The sequence below is a fragment of the Anser cygnoides genome, chromosome 1 (genome assembly GCF_040182565.1).
Source record: "Anser cygnoides isolate HZ-2024a breed goose chromosome 1, Taihu_goose_T2T_genome, whole genome shotgun sequence".
In the NCBI taxonomy this organism is placed as follows: domain Eukaryota; kingdom Metazoa; phylum Chordata; class Aves; order Anseriformes; family Anatidae; genus Anser; species Anser cygnoides.
The window spans coordinates 33,115,913-33,137,230 of NC_089873.1; the positions used below are offsets into that span (position 1 = coordinate 33,115,913).

General features: G+C 39.1%; 1 protein-coding gene across 10 annotated transcripts in view; it reads left to right on the forward strand.

The window, feature by feature from the left end:
• TMEM117 (transmembrane protein 117) overlaps positions 1-21,318 on the forward strand; it is a 221,893-nt gene that overhangs the window by 38,680 nt on the left and 161,895 nt on the right. The window contains exon 3 of one of the 10 annotated variants that reach the window (XM_066992108.1): positions 1,929-1,977. The exons of the other annotated variants lie outside the window; for them this stretch is intronic. The gene's annotated coding sequence lies outside the window, so the exon portion shown is untranslated. The remainder of the gene's footprint in view (positions 1-1,928; positions 1,978-21,318) is intronic. 10 annotated transcript variants of the gene reach the window in all.

Consider the following 21,318-nt stretch of genomic DNA (forward strand, 5'->3'; position numbering starts at 1 on the left):
CATCTTTTTTATTTTTTCTGTTTTCTGAATTTAGGTAGAATAATAATTTAGTTGGTTAATGAACCGAAACTTTAATGCTCTTGGCTACAAAAAGAGGGATCCTAGCCAAATGATAGCAACTATTACTTCAGGGTACTAACAAACATTATATCAAATTGTTTTGATTTGAAGTTATAGCTCAGCAAATTTGATTTGAAGTTAAGACTGAGTAGTTTAAAAGTATAAACATTACTATTGTCCATACTACGGAAATTCAGAGATAAAGTTAAAAGAAATTGAAACATCCAAACCTGAGGAAGCAGATGCTCAAAACACAAATACTAAATGTGCAGTATAGTGCTATTTTGGTTATGCAAAATAATACTTGCTGATCCAGTTTGTTAAAAAGATCTTAAAAATCTGTATTTATTTAGTTTTTTTCCCATAAAATGCTCCAACAGGGCAAAGTTACTGTTGGTTGAGAGATGAACAGCTATCTTCTTATGTCGGGATTTATTTTAAATTAAGCTTTTAATCTGAAATTTATGGTTTAAGAAAACTTACTTTCTCTTATTATGCACAAAACCATTTTCACATGCTGATTTTTTTGTGAGAAAACCTACATTATTACTTGTCTAATACAGGCAAAATGTCTAATACAGGACAAAAATACATGGTTGTGTTGTTTATGAAAGGCAAGGTAGCATCTGAAGAGTTCTTAGCAAGAAATAAGAAACTCAATGTATATTTCAGTTGAAGAACCGTGTCAAATAATCGAATGACTTGTTCTTAGCAAAATATCGAAGGCATATCAACAGAACCTGATGAAGTGTTATTAAATGGACCTTGGTGTGGCATGTTACAAATCTTTGGCTGTCAACAAAAATACATAGCATATAAAGTCATCTTAACAATGTGACATAAAACAAACCCTGAGTAGAGAATAGATAGGGTGTCACAGAATGAAACCAAGTGCAGACCAGCTGAGCTAATCATGTGTCATGAAGACTAAATTGATTCAGGCAAGGTGGGTAAAACAGCAGAATCACCCAATATTTTAGAAGAAATGATCGGGAAATGATCATGGTAATGATGTGGTAAATATGAACAGGTGCCTAATAATAGGCAGAATAATCCTCCCTGCAGTGGGGAGAGTGGGAGCATTGCAGCTTTCTGGCTTCCTTATTTACATAGTCGTATGATTTATTGGTATTATGTTAAGGTTTATATTTGGTATTTCTAAAGCTTCAGAAGCTATAACTGGCTATTAGACAAACATTAACTGCTTTGAAAGCTTGGCTCATGACTGGCAACCAGAGCTCATTTGTCCTTGTCAACATTCCTGTTGCCCCTATCTGTTGCACACTTTCATTAGCAGCACTGAGGAGATTGTGTGGCAATCAGTGTCCACGTTTATGGAAATAGATAGGCACAGCCTATTTCTAAAATAGCTGGTGTTAGTCAGCCTATCCTCTCACTTACTAGTGAGGTCCCTCCTTGCCTGGAAGGGATGCTAGCCCTAGGTTTGTTGCAATCGTTTTGGGAAACTGACCATGCCGTGCTCCAGGAATCACCCTGACTTTCTGAAGTGTGTGGAGGCTTGGTAAGGCTGTTTTGTGTGTGCATTCCAGCAAAAAAGGCAGCAAGCAGATGAGGAACAAAAAGTTTCAGTTTCAAACTGCACAACCTAAAACATCAGTGTAACAAACAGAGCTGTTGGATCAGTCCTTTCAAAGTCAAGATAGAACAATATGTAATGCTTGTGAAAAGAGGATTTCTACAACAAAAGTCAAACATCATTAAAGCCAACTACTTCACATTGTCATAATAAAATGTTTTAAGGAGTGGATTAGTTTCTTCCAAGTAAATATAATCCTTGTGAAAGCCATTTGTTTCATGTTTTGTACTTATGTACAAAACAACACCTCTGTCTACGTATTTTGCCACAGTGCCTTACGGAAATGACTGGCATCAGACGAACTGGCTTCCAGGCGAAAGGTCAGAGCCCACCTGTATGATGGTTACAGTCTTTGTAGAGATAAGTAGACCTCATTTCTGTGGGATCTTATGAAACACAGGCACTCAGAATACATATCTTTCCAATACAAATCTTGTGGAAGACTTACAGATACTGTCTACTAAGACTGAGTGGAAAAAAGTTTTTTTTTTTTTTAATTTTAATTTTTATTTTTGCATATGTTTGCTCCTTGCTCTGTCTCTGGTTCACCTTGCCCTGTGTGCTGCCACGAGTGGTTCTGAAAAGTTCACGTATGTCAGATATTTGATGTCATCAATGAAAATTCCTGGGTGGCTCACCAGTAGGAGAATCATATGTCTTGCATGTGCAAGCCAGCCTGGGTGACTTCAGCAGAAGCAATATCCTGTTGAGGGCCTGATAAACCCATGCCAGGAGTGCTTTAAAGTCCTATCATGTTTCCGTCTCTAAGAAGATACATTTTGCGATTGCCAAGATTTTTTTTTTTGATGAGTATTTTTGAAGACACTTCACATGTGTCTTAATGTGGCAAAGTTGAAAAGTCTGAATGTATCCCTTAAAGGATAAAGGTACAGACCGTAAGTTGCTGGGAAAAGTAGAAACAGAACAAGTTGCTGGTATTTGAATATATATTATACAGCTGTTTGCTGGGTGAAAGTGTAACTATTTGAACTGAAATTTTTGTGAGGGATTATAATGTATCATTTTTAATTTAAGCCTCTTTTTTATTCAGCAACATTTCTTTTTAGGGACTTCACCATTTATTGCATTGACCCACTGTACTTTAGGTTATTGCTCTTTTAGTCAGAGCTCAACATCTTGTTGAGGAAACATATTTGAAAATCTGTCCGACAATGATCTGCAGCTATTATTTCTTATTGCTTCTCATCCCTGAAAATAGTAAGCAGAAGCCTAGCTGGGCACAGGGCCCAAGAAAAACAAGGTCTTTAACGGAGAATTTCTCTGTCAGGATTGTGGTAAGCCTAGTGTGATGCTGTGGAAGACCAGACTGGAGACAGAAAGCAGGAAAGGATGCCTTCTTTATGCATGATAATTTAACCCAGGGCTGATGGAAGGGTTAAAATAAAAGGATTTGCAGTCAGGCCTCATTTTACAAGGTCTGTGTCTCTTAGGTGCTATTTAAGGATAGGTAATTGTAGTTAAGGGATTTTTTTTGTTAAGTGTGTTTTTAATTGCTTACCAAACAATTCCTAAATAGTCAAGAGGCATGAAATGCCAACAGCAAGACAAAATTACTGGCAAGTTTGTGTAACCATCTTGAAGGCCCAGCAGGGTTGAGGCACAGGAACAAGGTATTTGGTATTTGGTCTGACTGGTCCTTCTGTGCAAGAAAGATGTAGAAAAGAGGCTAAATGTGAAAAAAAAATCTGGAGGTAGGAAGGTTCAGCCATTATTCTAATGATTTAGAGATCTGGGGAACATACCAACACAATTCCCACAGAATAGAGTAGCAGGCCTTGTCAAAGCTGCTCTGAGACTAAGGTGGAAAAAGTTGTTCTGTGTAAACCAAAGTAACCTTAAGGAATGCTTTATGCTCAGATAAGGAGAGAAGATTTATTCTGGAATACTTTTAATACTAGAGGCACAGTAAAACCAATTGCAGAGGATCAGAAGAAATATTATCTTACATGATGCCAGAGGCTGCACTGTGCAGTGAGAAGGAGGCCATTTCATTTCCTCTGTAAATCGGGATTTTAAGGCTTTGAAGTAGTGAGAAGGGCATTGCCGGTTACATCTTCTCAATGGGTGTATGTCTACATTAGCCATCAATATAGTGCGCTGAGAGAGGGATGTGGGTATGCCATGACATGACGCATGTTGGCCTGAGGATCTGCTCTTCACATTATAAATCTTGCGATGGTTTTGTGCAGATGAACAGAAGTGCAAGGTCAGAACGCTGTAGTCCATCTTGCTTCTGCACAACAGTCCTCTGCACAGCAAGTCCAGAAGGCCTAGCAAACAGACTATCGGATGTCTAAAGTGGCCTGTTGCTGTCTGTTTGCTTGCTCAGCACTTGTCTTTGCCCTCACATAGCTGAAAAAAATCCCTTCTTTATCCATCTTACAACATCTGTGGGAGCCTGTTTAGAAACCTCAGTTCATACTCTGAATGTTATTTCCATTGACACAGGCCTGCATATACCGAACAGAAGGGTGATTTTTTTTTTTTTTTTTTTTGTAGTTATAGAGAATAAGGAGATAGGGACTGCTCTTTTATGGAACTCAGCTTCTGCTTTGCAGTTCTCCCATCCTAAAAAGTGTCTAACAGCTCCTGTCACTTCATTGTAATGTTTTCTTTACCCACTGCTCTGACAATGGAGGGCAGGGGTGAGTTCCAGTTTGCTTGGAAGCTGAACTGGAGCACTGCCAATGCTGCTGAGCAAGGCTGAAGAGTGTGACGTGGTGGTAGCACACCGTGATCAGGTGAAGTGCCAATGAAGAGTGGCTGTACAACTTTAATGTGGCATCACCATGGCTGCAGCATCAGAGGGAAAAAGAAGTTCTGAGACCCAATGCCTGTTACAAAGAGGGCAGTCACAGCACCTGATCTGTATGGGCTGCTGGCCAAACACCTTGGTCTGCCATAGGGAGACCTCCTCTGTTGTGGAGGTGGCTGTTGTGTGAGCACCATCCATGCTCGATTTCTTAGAATTGTCCGAATGATTTATTAAACCCATCAGGTGCCTGGCAAAGAGCTTGTAGACTATTGCCGTGGGAGTAGGAGTGGAGGCACACTGGTGGCCATGTTGTGAGGAAGTGGCGGTGGAGGAGCCATTACTAACAACCAGCCCCTTGGGGTCCCACACGGCCCTTCTGACCCCAGTCCCCATGTGGGGCAGGAGTTGGGCGTTTCCTCTACATAACCTGAGCCTCCTGGCCCACCAGGGATGGTTTAGTGTCACTTTGTTGTGACTGAGTGAGTCGTCGTGACAGAGTTCATCCGAACTTCAGCAGGCCCCAGCACCCAGCCACTCACCTGGGGCAATGAACGCACCCAGGGTGGAGGCCTCTTTGGGGCACTGAACTTGCAGATGCATGGAAGCTGGATGTCTGTCTGTCAGGAGTGGTCACTGCACAGTCCCTCTGGGAACAAAGTGTGCCAGCAGGCACATCTGGGGTCCCCCCACACAGCCCTGAACAGGGTGATCCTGTTCATACAGCCCTCAGCAGGAGATTGATCTCCTAAGTACCTTCATGGTCTTCTGGGAGGTGATTTGGGTCCTTTAAGTGCTTATAATATCTTGTGCTGGACGTTATTAATAACACCCAGCCAACATTTCTCTTAGAAATAGTAAAATTGGAAAAGCAGGAATGCTGCTGAACATTTGCAGCAAAACCAAACCTATTATGTGCAGAAGCGAAGAGCCCATTGTGCTAAAGTAAGACCCTTAGAGGATTAAACAATAAAAATGTTTCACAGAGTGACATTCCAGAAAGTTCAGGTCAGCATGACCTAGCTTGAAGACTTTTAAAAAACTTTTTAAATACATGCATTCACATAATAAATGGTAACAAGGACAATATGAGAATAACAAGTACTTTAAAAAATGTTTTACTGTATCACATAATTTAAAAAAAGGAAAAAAAAAAAAAACACAAAACCCCACCAACTCATCAGAGTCCAACTCTGCCTGTTACTTGGGGAAACTGGAGCTGTGTTGGGCTATGGATTTCTTAGGGCTTTCCCAGTGATTCCCAGCTCACAGCGTGCAGATCCAGTCAGCTGGCAAGCTGCAGGGTGCCCTCCCTTCTGAAGACCTCCCCCAGTTGCCTGTTACAGGGAGCCTCTGTGCTACCTTGCCAGAGATCTGATTTCTGCGCCTTGACTTTGGACTCAGTCAAAAAGCTAAAAGCAGTGGAAAGGCAATAGTTCTTGACCTGTTATTATCCCAGGTATTGTACAGTGGCCAATCCTTTATACGTTTACAGAATCCTCTTCCTGCCCACAGCCACTGCAGGAGGACTGATCACATCGCTGTGGTCTGTTCCATGTTTCAGGACCGTAAGTTCCCAGTACCGGAGGCATATGGCGTGCTACAAGGCATGCTGGTGTGCACTTCCAGCTTGGTTTCACAGGAAAGGAGGCTTTTATCTGTAGAGTGAAGGTTAATATAAATGTGCTTAGTATAAATGTACTGTGCAGTGTGTCAGGTGTGGATTCAAGGTGTCACAAAAAGTGCCTATGTTGTGTGGCAGACCTCTGAATCCAGGGCCTGGAGTTGTGGTACTTCTCAACACTTATCTATTCAAGATCTTGTATTTAATTTTCAATGCCCATGTAACCTGCCAGTCAGACTGAAGCCATCTTATATCAGAGCCCTATCTATTTTAATCATAAGAATTAGCCACATACATGTGTTTCAGGCCATAGGTACTCTAATTAGTACTATTATAACAGCTAGCAAATAACTTTGGCCACTGCTTGAAGTCCCATCTAGGTCCTAACCCTGTGCAGTGAGCTTATGGAACGATGATTAACTTAGTAGTGTCTGAACAGGTAGGATTAATCTGTTTGAAGTGCAGGTGGGAAGGTGTGATGTCTCTTTTATCAAAGTACCATTGAATGCTTTTTTGAAACATGAAGGTCTTGTGCATTCATTTATATGTTAACCAGACTTGTAGTCTTTTGCAGTGATTTTAAACAGCAAAACATCTAACAGATGAAAAACAGAGATTATTTATTTAGGTCTGTATCTGAAACTATTTTTTTTAATCAAATGAGAAGGATGACTTGTTAGTGAAGGGAAGGAAAAAAAAGAATATTGCTAGTGTTCTTCTGCAAAACTTTATTTTCAGTTTCCGAGTGTATCCCGAAAAGGCCCACGCGGTGGCAGCAAAGGGCATAGTTTAATGTTGGAAAAGTTGAATCCAGTGGAAGTATAAGGGGATTCTTTCTGTCAAACTTTTTTCCAACACTTTTGTGTGCCACAAACAAATTCATAGTCCCTAAATTATAGTATTCTTCTTTGAAGGAATTCTGGGTCTTGAACTATGTAGGAACTGTCCCCTATTTTTGCCTTTTATATATGACTTTTGTATGCTTAACATACTAAAATAATTTAAATTGGTACCAAGATGTATTGATTTTTTTCCAGTTGTATTGCTTTAAATGGATAAAATATTGCCTAAAGGAAATCTGTTCTATTCTATGTGAGCCTGTGTCAGTAAATAATGCCCCAAGGTTTAAAATTATAACAGAGTGATGTATTTTTCATGTAACATCCAAAAGTCAGAGTTGCAACTGCTTTTCTCACAAATGTCAGCTGTCTTAGATGAATCAGTTTTCAATTGACCAGCAGGTGCTGAGATGCATCACTATTCAACGTTGTAAAGTGTCATTAAAATCGTAGACACATGCCATTTTCTCTTCTGTTGCTAATTGTGACATTACTATGGCTATAATACAGGTTGTCAGGGTTGTCTTCTTTGAGTGCTGAATGTGTCAGGAGGTGGTTTGGAGTGAATTTATTATATGTGTTGTTACTGTGTTTCAGTTATTCTTATAAAGCACTAGGAGAAAGTACATCTTTTTGGTGTACTTGCATCTTAGAGATTATTTCTTTCACAGAAAAAGTGTGAAATTGCAAAGTATATATTAATAGCAGAAATTACTTAGGAATTAAAAGTATTCCTTTAATTAATTTTAACAAAGGCTCATTTTGAAGAGGACTCTGCTTAGGTGATTAAGTGAATTGTGACCCCATTCCAAACATTCTGCAGTTGACGAGTGCGTATAAAGAGGGTTTGTGTTTCATTTAACAACCTGAAACAATTAAGCAGCTATATACATTAAAACAAACAAACAAACAAACAAAAAAACCACACACACACAAGAGCTTTCTATTAAATACTTTACCTTTGTCTGGAATAGATACACAGTTCCACTTTTTTTTTTTTTTTTTTTCTCCCTTGTTGCAACTACATAGAAATAATGGTGTCCCCGGAAATGTGTATTTACCGAAGTCTTTACACCAGATCTTATTCAGGATTCAGTCTTCTAGTTTGCGTACTTGCTTTTCAGCGATTGTAAGGCTAGTCATCATTAGCCTAATTTTTTGGCAAGCGTTAGGAACAAACAGGAACGTGTTTTACTGTTACTGTTCTGTAGAACTGCAAGGTCCACAATGGATCTATTAGCCTTCCAGACTGCCTTCATAGATGTATCTACTCAACCATGTTTCATGACCTTTATGTTGCTATATCCTTTGTATATATCTGTTTTAGTCAGATAGTTATACCATAGTCATCCTATAAGGCAAAGTATAAATTGGTTTTTGTTGTTCTTGTTATGCTCTCTTGTTAAAGCACTCGGCTAGAAAAAAGGTCTTAATATCTGTCCCTGCTCAGTTGGCAAGGATTGGAAATTCAGAAATTTCAAGCTCTTGTGAACTGCCAGAAGGAAGGATTTCAGATCTATAAGTCTTCTATGCCATTCCCAGAGACTAATCCTTTGTGGGCATTATGAGCCTTTCCTAAAGAGTGTGCAGAAAATGGGGATTCCTTTAGAAGATTTAGGGTCTAACATAGGCTGTGACAAATGTACACTGTGCAAATATACAGAGATATCAGAAAGTTTAGTAGAGTTGTAAGAATTACAGATGTAAAATACTGCTCCAAGAAAGCACAAGAAAGCAGTCTTGAAGTGGTCTTCGGGCGAGGCTTTTTATTGCAGGTTGTCATCCTAGCTGGGATCCTAAGCCACAGGTGTCTAGGGAGATCTCATCAGTAAAAGAAACCATGTTTTCTAAGTAACTGTGATTGAAGAACCTCATCTCTTGAGCCAACATCAGTACTTGAAAATCAAAGTTTAAAAAATTTAAGCTTAATTTTCAAACCAGTTAAGGTGTTTTATATAAAAATATGAAAAGCACCTATAAATATAGCACCTATAAAGCTACATATACTCTCAGTCATATCATCTGGTGAAAAAATACCTCTTGGTTTCATCTGCTAAATCTGCCGTATTGCATCTATCTTGTGTAAAGTAGACTTCGGCAAGCTTCTTGTCTTCCTGAGCCAGGAAACACCAGAGCAAAAAAAAAGTTTAGTTTGGCTGTAATTAAAAGATGATGATTCTGAAATTCCAAACCATTAAAATACTAAAAAATTCATTCTCCAAACCATGCTCTCTGTGCAGACAGAGGACAAAGTAGGTCTTGCAGATCACAGAACAACCACAAGAGAATAATCATAGAACCCAGCATGTAAATAAGCTCCCAAAAAGCTCCCTAATCCATAAAGACTTCTTGAGATCCTGCTTGTGGTCAGCAGGATCAAAGCCTGCCAAAAAAAAAAAAAGCCACAGTTGGAGCTGTGTTATCATAAAGTACCCATAAGGCAGGCTGATCAATTTGAGAGCTGTGCTAAACATTTTGGTGGAATAACTGAAATTAGGAGTTTGTAGAGAAAATCAAAGTGGGAGGAAAAAAAAAAATCCAAGCTAAACCAGTTGAAGGTTGTCCCTGATCAGAGATGCCAGAGGGAAGAACTGTAAGTGCTGAAAACAGCCAGGCCTGTTAGCTAAGTACAGCGACTACAAAGGATGCTGGCGGCTGCCATGGGAAAAGCATGTGAGAGACAGCGGCACGTCCAGCACCCGAGGAGTCGCAGTCGAGCCCTGGGTTGGACAGAGGAGCAAGGAGCCTGTGGCAGTGACAGAGCTGTCCTGCGGTGTTGCTATGGTGACACTGATGTGACTTTGGGAATGTCTTAGGGCTGTGCAGAATGATTCCCCTTTCCTCCTTTGCAATAAACACCCTTTCCTGTGCTGGTTAGGACCGATTAAATAAATTGACCATGTCACTGTGTAGTTATACCTTATGCAGAAGTTTACTGTTACGTATTTTATTTTTTACATATTTTTAATTTATTTTATACCACTGTTACGTATTTTATTTATTTGATTCATTTTTTAAAAATTATGTTTAAAGTAAAAAAAAATCCACAACTTAAAATATTCAAAACATCAGTTAATGTGTTTGTATTAATGTGAAGAGTATATGAACCAAACTTCATGTAAGCTTGTTCATTTTTTGATGATATAGTAAATTTGACCATTTTTGAAGTGTTCTCGTTCACAACACAAATACAATGACAGATTTTTCCTGCGCCCATTCTGTGGGCACTCAGTGACGTTTGTTTGTTTGTTTTTGGTTTTGTTTTTGAAGGTACAGGTAAGGGCTATAACATTGCTTTTTTATTTCATACCACTCTGAATTGAATTGACATGTAGACACAGGTAGTGCTTTTCCTTAATCACACATTGTGACTGTGGCATTGTCTGTTAGGATTTGGGGAAATATTCTGCTCTGTCAGACCTCTTGCCTGTTGAGGAACCACAGTGTTGCTTTTGCCCATGTGTCGTTTTCTTTGCCCGCGACACACAAGCACTGAGTCTCCTGAAGACTGAAATGTTTGGCTCTAACCCAAATTGTTGGGTTCCAAAGGAAGAAAATAACCTTGTTTAATGTTAGTGGGTTACATAGCAGCTCATGATGTGGAGCCATATGTCTATGGAGAATCGTAATGTAGGAGGCTGAAGGGCCTAAGACACCTTCTGAGGCCTGTTAGGATGTAGGCCTTTCAAGATGATCTGGGTGTCTTCTTCTGTCTTCTTGTATAGTAAATCAAATCCTTAGGTGATCTCTTCTCACCATAAACTAGGAAGTGTGTAAAGCTGTAATCTGTACTGTTAGGAGGTTTTTCCTTTTGCCTGGAATGAAAAACTAGAACTGAGCCATTTCTTCTGCTGTGTGGAACTTCTGCCAGTTCCTGCTAACTGAGGAGCTGGTCCATTAATGTCTCTCTCTTTTTCCCATTTGCTTTAATTCATACAAGATAAACACAAATACAGTTTTAATAAGTATTAAGTTATTAATGAGCACTTTCACTAAAAGCATGTTTTTAACAAGGAAAATGCTGCTTAGCACTTTTCATCCCTCTTCACTTTGGTTGAACCTCCCAAGGCAAGAAGTACCTGGAATGGAAAAACACGTGGCACGGCTGCCACCCCAGTGAGCCATTTGCATGCTCTAGGTACTGCTGCTGTATTCTCTTTTTTATTGTCCTGACAAAACAGGGGAATGGAGAGCAAACTGGTCCCCATCATCTCTGCCAGTGACTAAGTCGGTGGTAGCAGCAGGTGGGTCGGCAGCCTGTTCCCCGGCCTTGTGAGGCTGCTGGAGTGGAGGGCACAGTTGTGCTTCAGACTGCTGAACATGAAAGCCAGGACAGAGCAGAGAAAGAAATGGCAAATGCAGGAAGAAAATTTATAGGCGCTCGCTTTCCCCTGGCAGCAGCAGTAGCAGCAGCTGATGTGACTCACACATTTGGCCCATGTCCTGCTTCCAGTTCCTACAGGGCAAGGCCTGGGACAATAGTCCCTGCTAGCAGCCTTCCCATGGCCTGTATGCATTTAATGTCTCACATTGGAATGCGACTACTTGTGTGAAAGAAACTGAGCACTTAAGGTAGTCTTTGCCGGGTTATGGCCCTAGTGCTATGGTTAAACTGCTTTTGCTAGAGAGGGCAATCCATCTGTTGTCTTCATCTTTCAGTAATGCGAGAGAGAATGGAAGAAAATGAAAGACCAGATTTATTTTCAGAGAAAATATTATTTGAGTTTATTCAAGCATTCGCGATTGCAGTACCCCCAAAAGTACATGCATTTGTAAAACACATTTTGTTGTCATCCTGAAAAGTCAGAGCACAGAATTTTTTACAGAAACATCTGAGTTTAGCTAGTGGTAATACACGTCTCCCTATGACTTTTATCTGCTGTTATAACCATCCATCAAACTAAAACTACAACCATAACAGAAATAATATGTCCTTTAAAAAAGCTATTTACCTGCATTTTTCAGCAATTCTGTATGTTCTGGGCCTGTTCAAAGAGAATCTGTAACTGTGATGTAAATACAACTGTGCTTTGGTAAATCTGGTAAATCTGCAGGATTGCTGCAGTTATCTTAAAGTTAAGAGTTTTAAAACAGGGCACCCGCCTCACAGGTAACACGTGTTCATTAATATTTACATACTTCTACAAATCAGCAGATTAAGAGATGTGCTCGTATACACGAACTTCTAAATGTTTCCTTTATTTTAACAGGAATTGAGTACTTTCTTCTAGACATTTTTCATTTTTGTTCAAAAATTTCTGATTGTCACCCAAGCTAGAAAGTTTTCACATTTTGGCTGTCAGCCAGAAGCTGTGAAAATTTTTAGAAAAATGAGATATATTCCAGTAAAAGAATGGCTGAAAATCTACTTTTTTTTTTTTTTTTTTTTTTTTTTGACACAAGCCTTTTGATCTCCTTGGATGTCATGGAGAGATAGGTACTATTCAGTTTACCAGACAATAAAGGAAACAAATGAAGATGGCAGAGCAATAGTTCATCTCACTCTTGTTACTTGCATGATTTTAACTTATTTGAGTTAATCTTAAATTGAAACTAGTGGTATTTTTGTTGTTGGTCTCAACAGCATACTAAGCAATACTCAGAATATGGAGTAACCCTCATATCTAGTTCTTCAACAGGAAAAAAGACAGTAAATTTGGGGAGGGAGTAGAAATTTTCAAAAATTGATAAAGAAAACCTAGTCTGCAATAAAACACTGAGGAGATTATAGAGTTTTGGTTTTTTTTCTTCATGTCTATTTTTTTTCCAGTTCAGCTTTTGGCTCACTCTGTGAGTCTTCGTGCCAAATCTTGAGTTCTTTAGTCAGAATACCCGTAAGATGATCCAGGATTTTTGCTTGGTAATAACTGCAAAACTCTCCTCGCTTTTACTGGTAAGCAACAAATAGCATCTTAGAATTTCTTCAGCCTTCTTCACAGACATTTTAAGCCTTCTTCCCAGCGCAGTCATCTACAGATTTTGAAGTGAATTTTTTTATTTTCTGTGCAACACTAGTTTGCAAAGTTTAGAGACAGGACTCATTACCCTTTTTTATTTTTTGTTAGTTGTGTTCAAAATGTATATTGTGTAGTTTCAGCACCCAAAGCATCTTCACACTTGAATAAGTTCCTGGAAGTTTTGTTACATAGTCTTATGGTGGTGGTCCTGTGTTTGCTTATGAGCTTTACTCGTGTTTCCATCTGCCTGCTGATAAGAATGTAAATTCTTCTGTAATTCATAAAATTGGGTTTAGATCAGAACAGTGCTGTGCAGTTAAAACTTTAAATTAAACTTTAGTGATTAACATATTCTTACAGCTGGGTAGCCAAACATTGGTTTCTGCAAACTGAGACAGTTATTATTTTGGATAAAACATTGACCACATGCTGTAAAAGTTAATAATCAGTCCAAAATTCTTCAAGAATTCAAAGACCATTTTGAATAATGTGCAAACAACTACTTATGGCTATACCAGATGGCAGAAAAAATTGCTAAATTAATGAAAAGAACTTTTTATAATGCATGTTCCCACAGCTTTCTCTGTGTTAACATTGTTCAGTTACATTTAATGTTAAAGCATTATAATTAATATGACATTTTCAGCATTATTCAGACAAAATGCAGTTACATTCACTGAGATTTTTATCTTGTCCATTCTGTAGGGATTTTCTGTGAGAGGAAGAATGGACAGTGTATTTAAGAATGTCTTGTTTGTGTTTGTGTGTGTTTAGGAATGGGTGTTCATACATAGGTAGAGACAGGAATATTAATGATATATGTATATTTCTGAAAAACATGAAATGGCTCTTTTATAATGTAAAGCTGTATGCTTTTGTCTTAAGGCATTACTGAGAGTCTTGTATTTCAAGATTTCCACACCCACACCCCCTGCCCTTTTTAAAGTAAATAATTTTTAAAATGCAATTCACCTATCTAGGAATGAATGAATTCAAAAACAGCTGAACACCAAATTCCAGAATTCCCTGATTAAATGGTATTTATATATGCCTGCAGAAAGGTTAATGTAAGTAAGCATACATTTTCTAATGCAAAAGTTTTTCCATGCAATAATTTCTTACAGAAAATTCTTGAGTGCCATGCAGATAGATTAGAAATATTTTGCCTCTTACCTGTTCTCCCCTAGCAAAGTGTAGGTTGGAAATTTATTTTTAGAGACGTTTTTACTGTAAAAGAATCAGCATGACTGTGATGGAGAACACTGCTGGTTGTAAAAGTTATAATGAAATGTTGAAAATCACACAGTTAGAGCCTATCTAAATGGAAGCAACCTGTAAAAAGATTTGTGATAAAATGGTTTTCAGTGACACAGGCTCTGAAAAGAAGGGTAAGGACACACAATAGGGTCTGGTTCTTTCATATGACCCATTGTAATATTTCCATTGTATCTAACACATAATGGTAACTGAGAACATAAGTTTATACTAGTTAACAGCAGTGTTTGACACCTACAATTAGTTCTCCATTGATTAATAAATGATAATATTATCAAAAGAACCTTTTCCTAGCCTTAAAGTACCCGTAAAGCTAAGAGAGGGGATATTCCTTTAGCACTTAGCCATCTGAAATATCAGGAAGATCACACCCTGCGCTGTGTAAGGCACAATGGGAGAATTTGCACAGGGTTTTTGTTCTTATCTTGGAACAGTGGAGGGCAAGACCTTGCAGACTCCCTGATGCCTCCTCACGCAGCAGCTTCGCTCCTGAGCAGTGTGTCAGCAGTGACAGAAACTCGCAGTTTTGGTTCTGTGACACCAGCTATTAGTGACCTGTGGGTACTGTGCTTCTTGGGCTTGTACCAAGGCTGGCAAGATTGGCTCAGGGACAGAAAAAAAAAATAAACCTTCCATTGTAAACTTCAGAAACATGCCACAAAAATCTGGAAGTTTTAAGGGCTAAAATACACTTTTCTGTGCCTCTAGTCATAAGTAGCAACATGGATCCACAAAATAATCTTTTAGTCTTTTTTCCAGAGTTATGTTGCTGATAATAAAGAATTGCTTTCTTGCAAAACTTATCCACTAGAAGCATTCCACGTTGAAATGAAATTCGTCTATACATGCAAGAAGATGAATAGAAGTTAGGATAGAAAAAATGACATGCAGCAAAAAAAATTCCTACCAGTAAGCTGAAACCAATAAGCTGGAGTGTAACACTACAACCATCCATCCGTGATCAGTGCTTGTGACTCAGAAACATCCGCTTTTTAGTTATCTTGTGTTGTTTTCTTTTCCAAATAAAGGTTGCCTGCCTCCTCCAGGAAATGGAGAGTAAATGTTGAATTCTCATACTGGTGGAGTTAAGGAGGAAAATCTTGGTTTTGTCTCCTTTTGCTGAAAGGTTCCTATGTGACCCTGCATATTTCCACACGGTGGATATTAAGAGCCAGGTTTTCCCTGTTGTGCTCTGCCTTAAGTTGCAGTGGCATAGATGAAGTGAATCATAAGCAGTCAATAAGAAAAGTGCATGCGGTGTTGGAGATATTGCTTGAATTTTCCAGTGATTAACATTATGTTGTGTACGACTGCATGCGCCCATCTGGTTCCAGCTGCTTTGTCACTTGACAATGAGAAGAGAGTAAAAATGGCTACAAATAAATACTTTTTTTTTTTGGTCTTGTTTTGTTTACCACAAACTTATGCTTAGGTTTTGCACAATAAAAACCACAGTAAGCTGGGTTAGGAAATTCAAAATGGGTCTAGGGCCTTTGTGATTCTTTCCCTAGGTTTTCCTGCTGATTCAGTACGACCTTTCCTTTCCATAAATGTATCATCAGAGGGCTGGAGCACCTCTCCTACGAGGACAGGCTGAGGGAGTTGGGGTTGTTCAGCCTGCAGAAGAGAAGGCTCTGGGGACACCCTACAGCAGCCTGCCAGTGCCTAAAGTTTTCCTGTAGCCCCCTTTAGGCACTGGCAAGGGTTAATGGGTTTAAACTAAAAGAGGGTAGGTTTAGATTAGATATAAGGAAGAAATTCTTCACTCAGAGGGTGGTGAGGCACTGGAAGAGGTTGCCCAGAGCAGCTGTGGATGCCCCATCCCTGGAGATGTTCAAGGCCAGGCTGGATGGGGCTTTGGGCAACCTGGTCTGGTGGGAGGTGTCCCTGCCACACAGGCCTGTGCAGTGAAGAGAGGCTGAAGACACTTGAGTTGTCTAGTCTGGAGAAGAGGCTCAGAGGTGACCTTGTTGCTCTACAACTTCCTGAGGAGGGGAAGCGAAGAGAGAGGTGCTGGTCTCTGCTCCCTGGTACCCGATCACGGGATGCAGAGGAACAGCACAAAGCTGCACTTGGGGAGGTTCAGACAAGATATTAGGAAAATTTTCTTTACCATGATGGTGGTCAAACTGTGGAACTCTGGCTTCCTAATGAAGTGGTTGATGTCCCATGTCTGTTCAAGAGACATCTGGATAATGCCCTCAATAATGTGCTTTAACTTTTGGTTAGCCACAATGTGCTTAGGCAGTTGGACTCAATGATCTTTGAAGGTCCCATCCCACTGAACTATTCTATTTTGCTCTATTTAGTCCACTGGATTGGACAAATGTTATTTTGGGGGACAACATGGGGTCATCAAGATAAAGGAAAAACAGGTAGATACATCACCAGTAGTGATGCCTGTAGTCTCCTCAGTGGAGATGCAATTTCATTTTGTGCTGCATAAAGCTGGTAGTTCAAGCATTTTTTTTTTTTTTCTTTTTTTTTTTTTGTGTATGGAAAACTATATTAAAATTATGAAATTAAAATTAAGGCAGCTAGAGGGCACTGTAGCTAAACATTTGTAATGTGCCTTTTAACTAGACCTGATTTACTTGCCAGACATAAATTATAATTGAGAACTAACAATAGCTTTAAAGCTGCCCCTCATGTCTTTTGTCATTCCTAGAATATATCTAAATAATCTAAAAAAGCATCTGAAAGATGTGCTGTTTCCATCTTTGATGAGCTTTTGAGTGAAGAGACAAAAATATACAGAAGGTATTATTGAATTCCCACAAAATAATATATTCACTATAAACCATATACATAATTATAGTGCCATCTGTACATTTCAGATGTTGAAGTCGTCAACCAATAATCACAGTTGTCTAACTTATACATAATTGATAAGGGTAGATGTTTTCCATATGTTTTACCAGGATCTTCATGTATGTAAATAGGTGACGAGGTATTCCTACATATGTCAAAAATTGCTTTTTTGATCAGAGGTTCAGTGCAGTGCATAAAATATTACTTCATGAGTTTGTTTGGTCTTTACTCTGCATGTTTAGGAAACTGAGTAAAACAGAAAATATTTTCTGTAGGCTGATCCCTCCCTTCACATATACCTAGCAGTATTACATCTGTGAAATGAATGTCACGGAAATCTCACCAAAGAAAGATTCCAGATTTTGTTTTACTGAGAACAGTAGCTTCTGAACATGTAAGATGGGATTTAAGGTCAGATTTTGTTACACAGATTTCCTCAAGGAATTCATTAGCGCTTGTATGACCTCATTTGCACAAGCAGAACAACCTATTGTGAATTGGTACTCATGTCAGTGAAGTACACTGAATCTGCCCATAAGTAAACTGCTTTGAATTAGTAAGTCAGGTGCCAGATACTCACTCTAAATCACAAGGTAATCTTTGCTGGATATGTGATACGTACATAGATAAAGGAAGAACAGTTAGGCTGTACAAAATCTGTCTGTAAATGTATACAGGAAAGTGTATTGATATTATTAAGGGCTCTGGTGCAATTTAAAATAAGTGATTCAGAGTGCTAGTGTTTGTTTCCTGCATAAAAATGGTGAGAATCGGATGAAGTGTTACATTATTTTTCATGATTCGAGAGTTCTTGATATTTCATCAGGACACAACACGGCTATACATATGGTTTTTTAATGTGAGGTTTACATCTGACTTGTCTGAGTGCTTTTATCTACATTAATCACGTACCAATTAACTACTGTTACCTAATTACACCATCCATTTGGTGGAATCATGTGTTTATCCCACCTAATTTGGTGTGTGCTGGTTAGTGGTCACAGTTGTGCAGTTCAGCTGGGATGAGCTTCACGCTGCGTGTTGCAGCTGCACCATGACTCAACTGCTCTCTCTTTTGTCTCTCTTTCATTCGGGAAGGTGACAAGGTGGGTAACAGCTGAGGCAGTTATCAGTCTTGGGTTTATTGGTGGATTGAGTGCATGCTCAAGGCAAAGATGAAATGATTCCAGTCCTTAGGGGGTGGGAATTTTCCTTTTCAGGCTGCTGATGATTGAGCCTATTGTTCCTGATTTTTGGCCTTGTTATTTTCCTGTGTCATTGAAAAATATGCCTGCACCTTTGCAGCAGCTCTAAGTATATCCTGGAGAACATCTGAGTTTGCAGTAGCCTCGCCAACAGTAAATACAGATATTGAATTTTTGTCACACTCCCAATAGCTATTCTGTTTCTGTGAATATTGCATGAAGTATACTTTTAAAAATGTTAATTGGAGCCGACTGTGTTGATTTAATGAATAGTTGCACTAAGTGTATTAAATTCATGATTTATAAGATTTGTTACCAGATTAACCTTCGGTATTTTTAATTAAAGGCAACCAATTTTGTCAGTTCAGATGTTCTTTACGTTCACCAAGGAAGAAACACTATAATAAACCACCAAATAGAAATGAAAGTTTATTGGGGTAGGTATGAGAAGAATCACACTGACCTAGCAGAGTCCTTAGATTACAGAGAAACAGGACAATTGATTCCTCTCATTGAGACTCAGAGTCTCAATGTGAAAATAAACTCTTTACATTAATGCTTCGCCAATTCTGAGGTATGTTTGAGGCAACTAAACATACGGTGTACTGTTTTTATCTCTTTTCCCTTCCTCTCTCCAACAGGAGACTTGTCTGAATCCCTTCTGTCTGGTGGTATAGAGATCAAAGCTATAGGGAATCAGGGATTCAGCAGAGTGCAAGTTTTAAATAGAAGTCCTCCCAGCAGTTCATTCTGCAAAACAACTGTTTATAAATGCAATTTTGGGTAGTCCCAGAAGTCCACAGAGGATAGGTTTTCCTTCATTATTCAGGTAAATTAATGTAAACCAGTAGAAGCATTGCTCTGCAGCATTATTTTTTGACTACTTAAACTGCGATTTCATGTGCACGTAATGAAACATGAACACTGCTTTTGTTTTGATCGTTTGATAATCCTTTAAGCCCAGTGAGCACTTTTGGTCCCCATAATAATTCTTTGCAGTTGTTGACAATGTATTTTACATTTAGGCATTATAAGACCAAGCATAGAGAAATATCTTCTCTTGCACCTGTTCTTTATTTGTTCGTGCATCAGAGTCAAATAGATGGTTAGAAAGGCAGGATGGATACAAGTTGGATTTACACTGATAAAAGTATTTCCCACGTAAATGAAGACAGACATGGATTGATTAAGTGTCAGGCTACATTTTTACTAATGAAATGTTAGAAGAGAACAGTGCATATCTAGTTCCCTGCTTCTTGTGTACCTGGCACTTGAGTGACTACAAGTGTGCAGTCACAGCCTTCTCACTATATTACAGCCTGGGATTCAGGTGAAACCCCTTCTTTAGCCTGCTCTTAGGGAAGAAATTACTTCTCAGTCCTCTGTTTCCCAGGCTTTGGCTGGGAAGATGTTATTTACCCTTTATCCATTCTGACTGTCTAAATATTGGGGGCCGCTAAATCTGGTTTTGAACATTAATGAGTTTGACAGTGGTCAGATATCCTACCCCAGAGGCTCCTGTCCTGTGTCGGTAAATGCACTAGGATATATACACTCTGCACTCTGCCATCTCATGGAGGAAAAATTGCAGATGTAAAATCTTTTTGATCTAAGTATGTCACTGGACAGGGAAGCTGCTGCTGTTCTGAGAACTGTTGTGCTGCTTTTCTGGTGTGAGTTTTCAGCTTCTGACTCCTGGTTGTTTTATACCTTTCTGTAATAGATTAAAGAATTTTTCTGTATCCAGTGATTTGTGTTTTCTTTTTCTTTTTTTTTTTTTTTTTTTTTTTTTTGTAAAGATGCATTTATTCTGTGACCAGGTCACCTCTCAGTGCTATTTTTAATCTGCTCTGCTAAACAGGCAAGTTTCAGAACTCACTGTACATTTTTTCTCCAGCCTTTTTTTTTTGACACGTTCTCATTTTTTTCAACATGCTTTGAACTCCAGAACTGGATGCAGCATTTTGGGATTAGTCTTACCAATGCTGTTTGCAAAAGTAAAATGATTCCTGTTGTTCTGCATGCTGCTTCTGTTACTGATGCAAATTAACGTGGCATTTCCCTAAATCTTTTGGCCTCCATCCCCCTCTAGTGAAGTCTGTCATTCACATCCACTCCTCAGTTGACTGACATTGCTGCTGGTAGAAGCAGTATATTAAGCCATTCCAATATAGGCTTGGATCTTCCTCTTGCTACCTGTGAGTATTTGGAAAAGCATTAAAAATGGCCCTGATAAATACTGCTTTACACAGAATTTTTGAATGAAAAGACCAATTGTTAGTCCTGGTCATGTTCTACTGTTTCATCTCTACACTGCTCACCCTACGGAGGCAGTTGACCCTACGGTGTCCAGCACCCGTTGCTGTTTATTCCTTTAGTCGTTTTTGAGTACAGAACTGACCTTGGGAATACACAGCAGAACCTGTCTTTTAGGGCATACACATTTCTATATCTAGAGGGACTTCCAGTTTAAACATATTCAGGCCTGTATAACAGAGGTGCTTGTGTTTTGAAGGAGAATGGCTGAGTACATCTGTGTACTGCTGGAGTACGTGGTATGCCACGAGCTACTCCTCGAGCTTCAGGAGCAAGAGGGAGGGGAGTAGGGAGAAGGAAGAACCTAGCAGGCTGCATATGTGAGTGCCCATAGGCATGACAGAGAAAATACATTAGTTCATTGCAAGTCAAATGCCCTCGGTGCCCAGCAGCTGACTGTCTTGCTGGAACACTGTGCCGCATGGGCAGGAGATAGCAATGAGATTTGTGTAGGAGGAAAATCTGAGGAAAACCGCAGCCAGTAGCACAAAGCCCCAGGAGGATGTTTGAATCACGTATCCTGGCACTGCCCATGCCAGTAAGCAGCTGTAGAGGTGGCAGTCCCTTTTGGATTATTAAGTAATCCTCGAATTCCTCAAATGATGATTTGTTTCACTTACAATTCTGCTTTCTTCATCCCTTGAGTTTCTGTCCATCACGATGTTTACTTCAGGCCTTTTGAAGCTGTTTATGGTTATGGAAAATTACCTTGTTCCTTGCTGAGAGCATTTGTTGTTCAATTAAGTTGTTTTTTTTTTTTTTTTTTTTCCATGGCTAATTTTGGACAGTATTTTTTTCCTGTTTGCTGCATTACTAAATAGAAGTGGCTATTAGTAAACTCACTGAAAATTACGTATTCTA